Source organism: Xiphophorus maculatus, chromosome 19 (assembly GCF_002775205.1).
Source record: "Xiphophorus maculatus strain JP 163 A chromosome 19, X_maculatus-5.0-male, whole genome shotgun sequence".
NCBI lineage: Eukaryota > Metazoa > Chordata > Actinopteri > Cyprinodontiformes > Poeciliidae > Xiphophorus > Xiphophorus maculatus.
Window position 1 is genome coordinate 9,160,068 of NC_036461.1, and position 8,209 is coordinate 9,168,276.

The following is an 8,209-nucleotide window of genomic DNA, read 5'->3' on the forward strand; positions in this document are numbered from 1 at the left end:
AGTAGACAGTGCAACGCCATAAGACATTCAATAAAGGGCTGATATTTACAGATATGCAGATGATGTTGTTGCTTAATAACAGTAAGAATGTCATAAAGGTATTCTAAGACCAAATAGAAACCAATTTTTATTTTTTTCCTAAAGATTGTTCAAGTTTATTTAACTTTTTAATTACAAAAAAGTAACAAAAAGAATAAGATAACTGCAGTGAGTCATGAAGAAACAATAACCTTATTCCAGAACAAACCCAATTTTAATGTTTTTTTTTTTTAAAAAAACAGAAAATACAGAAAATGGCAAGCACCTCTATGTTTACAGTTGCTGAAAATAATGTAAGAAAGCCAATGACAATCTAAACATAGTAGATAAATAATATTTTGACTTATACAACATGATTTTTTTTCAAAAGTCCAGTAAACAAATGATGTAACTGGGGTGATGCATTTTCATAATGAAAACAAATAATGCAGAATCTAGTAAATAGAGAACATTTTGAAATTATTCATACTCCTTAAACTTTTCCACATTTTGTCACATTATAACCACAGGCTTCAATATTTTCATAATTCCAGATTTGCACATCCAAAGACTAAAATTGTTGCCCATTAATCTTTGTAAAATAGACCAAAGTCAAATTGGATTAAAAGTTACTGTGAACCTAAATTTTCAATTCTTGCCTTCAAATTGTCAGCTGGATTTACGTCTGGACTTTGACTGGACGGATTTTAATGTGTTAAGCGAGGCATATATGAAAAAAGTCATGAAACAACTTTCCCGAAGATGCAAAAGAAATTATTATTTTCTGTCATTGCAGGATGTGGTGAGTTATTCAGACTCCCCTTAACTTTTTACCAGACTTCTCACAGACACCTTATTCAACAGTGTGCTGCTATTAAAACAACAGAAAATTATTTCAACAATGCTTCAAAGTTCAAAACTGAGATCAAAAATACTTTAAATGTTGTTGTACCCAAGCTAAACTGGTCAAAATGCAATTGCAATTAAAAAGTAATTCACTAAAATTTCTGGAAATGTTTATGTGTCTGTTAAAATTGTTAAAAAAACAAGTAATTTTGCTGTTATATTAATTATAACTTGAATCCTTCATAAAATAAAAAAACAAGTAATTTTCAATGTGCTGTGTCATCCAGCAGAGAGAAAGGGAGCTAATGACCATCAGAATGAATTATAAAATGGGTAAAGATCACTAATAATTCACCTCCACATATATATGAAACCATGAAATAAACCAATGGACATGCAGAAACCTATGTGCCTCTCATGCCCAACACATTTTTTTCACTCAGCAAAGTCACTTGTGAGAACAGGAATACATTGAAAATGACTAAAATCAAAGAGGAGTATTTCACTAATAGTTTACATTCTGCCTTGGTGCTGTATCTCCTGGTCTCTGCCCCACTGGGATGATCTATTCCTCTCCTCTATCTTTACCTTCTTTTCCTCCTCCTTCTCTCCAACTCATTTCATACCCTAGTCATTAGGTGCCCCCCCCTCCCATCCTGCTCCTGAACAGGACCCATTGGCCCTGATTAATCTGCTGCATTTGACTTAATGAGGGGTCATTCACATATCTGATCACAATGGCTGCAGGAATCAATGATAAATAGTCACTTGTCAAAAATACTGACAAAAAAAAGGATTTTATTAGATATCCTCCCTCAGCACTATGTACCCAAGTGACTCATTTTATTGGGTGTAAAATACAGAGCGTTGCAATATTTTACTACACATTTTTTCCCATTTTGTCAGATTATAATCACAAAACTCAATGAGATTCATTGGGCTTTTATGTGACTGATCAACATATAGCAGGGCAAAATTGTGAAAAGAAATGGTACATATTTTTTAAAATGTCTAATTAATAAAAATCAGAAAAGTGTGACATGCATTTGCATTCAGGCTCCGTTATTTTTGATAACCCTAAATTAAATCACCACATCTCAGGGTGAGAGGATAGTGAGCTGTGTATTTCTCAAATCTAGGCTAGAGTAAGACTGTAGCTAAAATAAACCCATGGGAAATACCAACTACACTGGAAGAAAGACCTCTGGTCAGATGGGACCAAAATGAACTTTTTAGCAGAAACGCAAATTTCTCTGTGTTCCTGAAAATTAAATACTGCACAACACCTTGTACACACCATTCTTACTGTGAAACATGATGGCGGCATCGTGCTAGGTCATTATTTTCTTTGGCAGTGAAAGTGAATCTGGTCGGAGTTGATGGGAAGAAATATAAAGCACTTACTGAAAGAGGTAGCAACTTGTGAGCAAAGGTTAACACTCCAGAAAAAACTAAACTTCTAACACACATCTATGTGTCAGAATGGTTCGTTTACAGTGCAGATCTAACACTGATTGGATATTTTTAGAGTTGATCTCTACCCAATCATATTTGGTTTGAGCTATTTTGCAAAAATGAATTGACAAAAATATTTACAAAATGCAACCCTCTTTTACCAGATTTGTGTTAAAGGTTTTGAAAAACCTTGGGTATTATTTCCCATTCACTTTACAATTAACCCCTACTTTTCACCAAAAAATTCCAATGCATACAATAAAACCTGTGAGAAATGTATAAAGGTTTGATGAATATGAATAGTTTTGCTGGGTAAACGTATCTCTGATCACTTCTTTCAGCCAGCACCTGTAAGACAAGCATCTTTAGTGTGCTTTTTAGATTCCCAGCACAACAGTCATGATGGCTGGATGAGCTGAGTGTTGTGGCTGAAATTCGTGCTTGTGTGTTATGACCAGACAAACAATAGGTCATTCAATATTACAGCTCCGTGATACACACATCACAAAGAGCCAGTATCGGCAAACACACAGAAAAAAACCTTCAGTTAGGAGATTATGAATTGATTTCTTCCGCCCTGCAAAGCCCGTGTCTTTGTCGGTGAATGGAGTAATGTGTCCACTTGACCTTTCTTGGCGGGTTTCTTTCTGGTGAATTGACTCTAAAGTGTTTGGCCCTGGCCTTTTCAGCACCATGGGTGTCCTCCATCCACGATGTGGCCTGGCTGGAAGACATCAAGGAGTATGTCAGTGCATCACGCTCCCTCGTTCAAAATAATAAACTGTGTTTGTGCAGAAGTGTACAGAGCCTTGAAAAAGAGTTCATATCCTTTGAACTTTTGTCACATTACAAAATTAAACATTCAAGATGTAATCATTTGTCCTTTTGCTCAGTATTTTTAAGGAATAACAAAAAATTGCTTCTCACCAGCTGTAACAGTTTACATCTAAAATCACAAATTAAGATTTATTGATGGAGGTTACTGGGTAATCTAAAACACAAAAAAAACTTTAAATAACTTTTAAAAAATACAAAGCAAAACACAACCCATTTTACAGAACATGCAGCAGCTGATATTATAAACATTCAGGACATTTACACATCTAAAATGGTTCCCACAGATTTTAACCACAGATGAGTATTTTTTGGTGGATGCAATATATTTTGGGTCTGTCTCTACCAACTTAAATTTAATTCTTTGCAAAATAACTCAACCTCAGTCACATTGGACAAAGAGCATTTGTACAGATTTGTTGCCATATCTTGCTGTAGATTACCAAATGGCAGTATGTCTGGACATTGACTATCTCATTCTTGACTATCTCATTCTACCACATGAATATGCTTAGATTTAAACCAGTCCTTTGTGGCTCTTAGGGTTTTTTCTATGCTGCAAGATGAGCCTCCACCCAATGTCAGGTCTTATACACACTCAGAAAGGTGTCATACAGGATTCCACAGTAAATATCTCTATCCATTTTCCTGTTAGCTTTGGCTACCTTCCCTGTCCCTGCTCAAGGAAGCATCCCCAGAGCATAAAGCTGCCACCACCACTTTTCATGCTGTGTTCAGGGAGATGTTCAGTGTTTTCTGCTGCCCATTGAGTGTTGCACGTAATGAAGAAATTTTAATTTCGTTCTCAACTGAGTAAATAAATTTGTTCCTCATTTGCTGTGTCCCCTGCATGGCCTTTGGGAAACTGTTAGCAGCATTTCTGATATCCTTCCTTCAAAAATGACTTCCTTCTTCCCACTCCTCCTCGAAGCCCAGATGTGGAGTGTAAAACTAATAGTTCTCCTGTAAGTAAATTCACCTAGCTAGGCTCTGGATCTCTGCAGCTTTTCCAGTTACCAAAAGCCTCTTGGGGGATGGTCATGTCTTTTTAGGTTTGCATTTGCACTGGACTCTTTCCATTGTACAGATGGTGGATTGAGCAAACTTGGGGGGCCTTCAGAGAAAAGTTGCATTTATTTTTAGATTAATCTACACATGTGACCTCTGTTTACTTATTAGAAGGATTCTGTAGTAAAATAGGTTTTACTATTTTTTATGCAGAGGTAGCAGAGTAAAAAAAAGTGTTTCTCATAAAATCCCAATTAAAAAAAAATTAGAAATATGGGGGTTTGATAACAGAAAATGATAAAAAGTCTAAGGGCTATGAAAGAAGACATTGTATGATTGCATCACATGACATTATTGTCTGCTGACCTACACCATGTATGTAGCCTGTTTAGCTGTAATGTAGGTCTACACAGCTCACGTAATACAGTATGCAAAGTGAGACGTGTAGAGAGTATCTGCTGCCACCGAATTTCCTGGTTCTTGTCCAAGTGCCATCTCAGGTCTGCAGAGTACGGCGGTAGTCAGAATAGCCGGTGACACAGAGGTCCTGGGCATCTGAACTAGCATCTGTTGTGGATGGGAGCTGCACAGCGGCCGCCCTGTCCTCGCTGTCGGCATGACACCGTCCCGCACTGTCCACTGTCTGTCACACCGAGTGCCATGCAAAGTTAATTGTAAACTAGAGTGGCGCTTTGGGCCCTCTCGCTAAGCAGCCCCTAATGACAGGCAGAGAGACAGCTACACATGTTCACCAGGCTCTCCCTCTGGAGGAGGCTGCAGATAGCGCTTCGCTGCAGACACCAACCTGTCATGGCGCTGTCAGTAGCCAGCCCATCAGCCGCGCAGGCCCCGCTCGCAGCATAGCCATCCCAGGTGCTCGGCTGACAATCCCCGCACCTTGTTCTGTCGACTTCGCTGCCAAGCCTGCTGCTGCTTAGATTCATTAAGGCTTTATTCAAAACAGAATAGGCCACTTCATTATGAGCACAACTCTTGTGTGCAGGACTCAGGGAAACAGCACTTTTCATGCTTTGCAATGCTGTTCAGACTACTTTATGGTGGATGTTGCTCAGTCATCTTGTTGCAATGTTACACTCCTGGTTTTCCTTGCTAAGATGAATCTTGAGGTGTGTATTTTGTGTTTATGAGGGTTTTGCCTAGTGGTGTAACGGAGCTTGGGACAGACGTAAGGAACACATGTGCTAATATCTCCTCATAGGAGCCCAAATGAGCCATTACAGAAGCTAATCTGACAGCCACGCTGCATTCAGTTCCCCATCTGCCAGCCGCAACTCTGAGAGCCACAGTTTGTTCCTCCTGACTGCAGAACTGGATGGGACAGATGGAAAACACTCTACTTTAGTAGCAATCTACTGACCATGGATGAAAAGAGATGCAGGAAGGACGACTGGGAGCACAGACACACGGCAGATGAATCACCTGGTCCGGGCCTGATGTTTGTTCAAATCAGCATCCAATTAAGTTCTTTTACTTTGTTGAAAAGGCATTTCTAGTTAGAGATGTGGTAGATATGATCCTATATGAAACCTGACACTGATACCATTGTAGGACTGGATGAAGGACCAAGGTCAACTCTGGAAATAGTATTATACTCTTAAGTAAACTCACTAATCTCATAAATAAGTTAATTAACTTATTGAAATTTGTGAGTTGCAGCAGGAACTCATTACTTCCTGCTGCAGAGTGAACAATCTTCTGCTCAACCTCATTTTGTTTGTAGAAGCTAATGTTGAAAAAAATAAAAATAAAATGAAGACCAATATTCCTGTGATTTTTATGTAAATATTTAGAGTTATGGGACTTATTTCAAATTGTTACCTAGGAGAAAATCTTCAGCAACCACAGAAACAGCCAACCTGAAAACAGAAAGTTGCTGTATTTCTCTATGTTTTTCATAACTTTTAACCTCAATCTGCCACAAAGCATAAAGGATGAAATGAAAAACTTTGATGCAAGGAAATATTTACAATCTAAAAATTAAACAGAGAGGCTGCTGTTACAGCTATTGAAATTGATATAGCTAATTGCTAGAAAAAGTTTTGGAAAATATTTACACCACGTCATTACAGTAAAATAGTTTTGTATGTCTTTTCTCAATGTAATTAATGCCCATTCAAAGCAGAAATGTTCATACAGAGGAATTATTTTTCACAAAATACAGCAGATTTACAAACATGTCCTCAATTTATAAAGTTAAAGGTTTGACAGAAGCCTTTTTTAAAATTAATTGACATGTATGTAAAACCTGCTGCTCATTTCAGCAGTAAGCTTACAGATATATCTGTTCTGTTGCACAACATAAATGTAGTCATGCTACAATTGTTCAGAGGTTTTCTATTTAAAACTCAATCACCAATCGCTGCAGTATAGTTAGTAGTGGCTGTGTTTTTTATTTGTCTTCACTTTTACCACCCGCCAAAAATAAAACTTAATGTCTGAGTAAAAGTGCTCAGAATCAGAAGGTATCTGCAGTCACTAAATTAGGATATTGGGACTGGATGAGGTCCTAAATATTCTGCATGGGATCCTCTCTATGGTTTGTGGGTCCGTTCTTTTTTAAACCTGTTTCCCAGTTTTGGCCTGACTCTTAACCCATGGAGATCAGCAGGACAAAATATGTAGGGAACAAAGGAGCAATACAGGCTCCCGTCTACCTCATGGGGAAGAAGACATATAACATTAATGGTATCCGTTAACATCTCCTTAACCCCAATCCCCCTTGCTTTGGGAGTACCTCCCATTCCCCACTTTGTCTCCGCCTTCAGCAGCCAACCGCAACCCTCTCACCCGCCAGCCCCCAGGCTGTGCTCCCTTGGGGCCTGTTTGTTTCCCTGCCAGGGGCACAGGCGGCGGAGCACTGATGAGGTGCTCAGGCCACCGTGAAATGCGCCATAACCTGCCAGCACAGGGGCCTGGTGAGATTGCCGTATTTACTTTTTAATCTGGCCGCCTTAATACATGCGATAAAAACTTTGTCACATTAGATGCTGACAGATGGGCCCAGAGATGTTATTACTGGTAGGGTGGTGTGAGGGGTCGGGGCGGGGGAGTGTGTCAAGAGGAGAGGGTGAGGGCTGGGGGAGCACAGGGCAGCAAAAGGGGGTAAGAGGGAGAGAGGCAATGCCCCCAATCACGATAATTTTTCATCACCCCAATTACATTGTTGAGTGCATCCCGGCGGTGGCATGTGCGCACCCAGTGCCGCTGCTCGGAAAGGAGCGAAGCACAGAGACATAAATAAAGATAAAACGAGGTGCCCTAGGTCTTCTATCCCGCAGACTATTTCTCTGCCATCTCTCTAAACTGATGGAGGCCCTGTTTAAATGAAGGCTAAATCTTATTTAGATAAGAGAACTGAACTGCTGCCCGGGATGAGAGCATCATTGTTTGTTACTGATGGCTGGAGAGGAATGGGGGGGGTGCGGTGGGATAGGGGGGTGACTGGTCTTTGCATGTTTTTATGCTATAACAGAGATTGAATGTTGTTTTTGTGTTTGCAGGAATGCAGGCATATGGGCCACACAAAAAGAGTATCTGTCTCTGTGGAGATAGACAGGTACTGCTTTTGTTTTCTAAGTGTGCATTTGTGAAGTCAGTCCCTTGGTAATAAAATTGCATCATAGCATATCTATTCTAATGTAATTTCCTCTCCAGGGGCTCTCTAGATATGTTTTATGAAATGCAATATCAAAATAGGCTGTACTTGTTGTTTAAATGTTCTTTTCTATATAACCCAGCAGAAGATAACATCTTTGCTGCTGTCTCAAGCCTGAAGTTTTGCAAATGTTTTTCTTCCTAATTGTTGTGGAAATTAAGAGTGTTTGCAACATGAGTTGTGCAGGTAATGAGAGAGCCCGAGAGTAGCTGGGAGACCCCAAGCCTGCGCATCATTAGGAGCTCAGAGGCTCCTGAGCTCCACGCTAGCGTAAGCCGCTAATGAAAAGAATGTAGTCACAGATCTCATTTTTCAGGCAATTCTTGTGTAAACTGGAGATTTTCCAGTGTATGCACAGTGGAACAGGGGGCC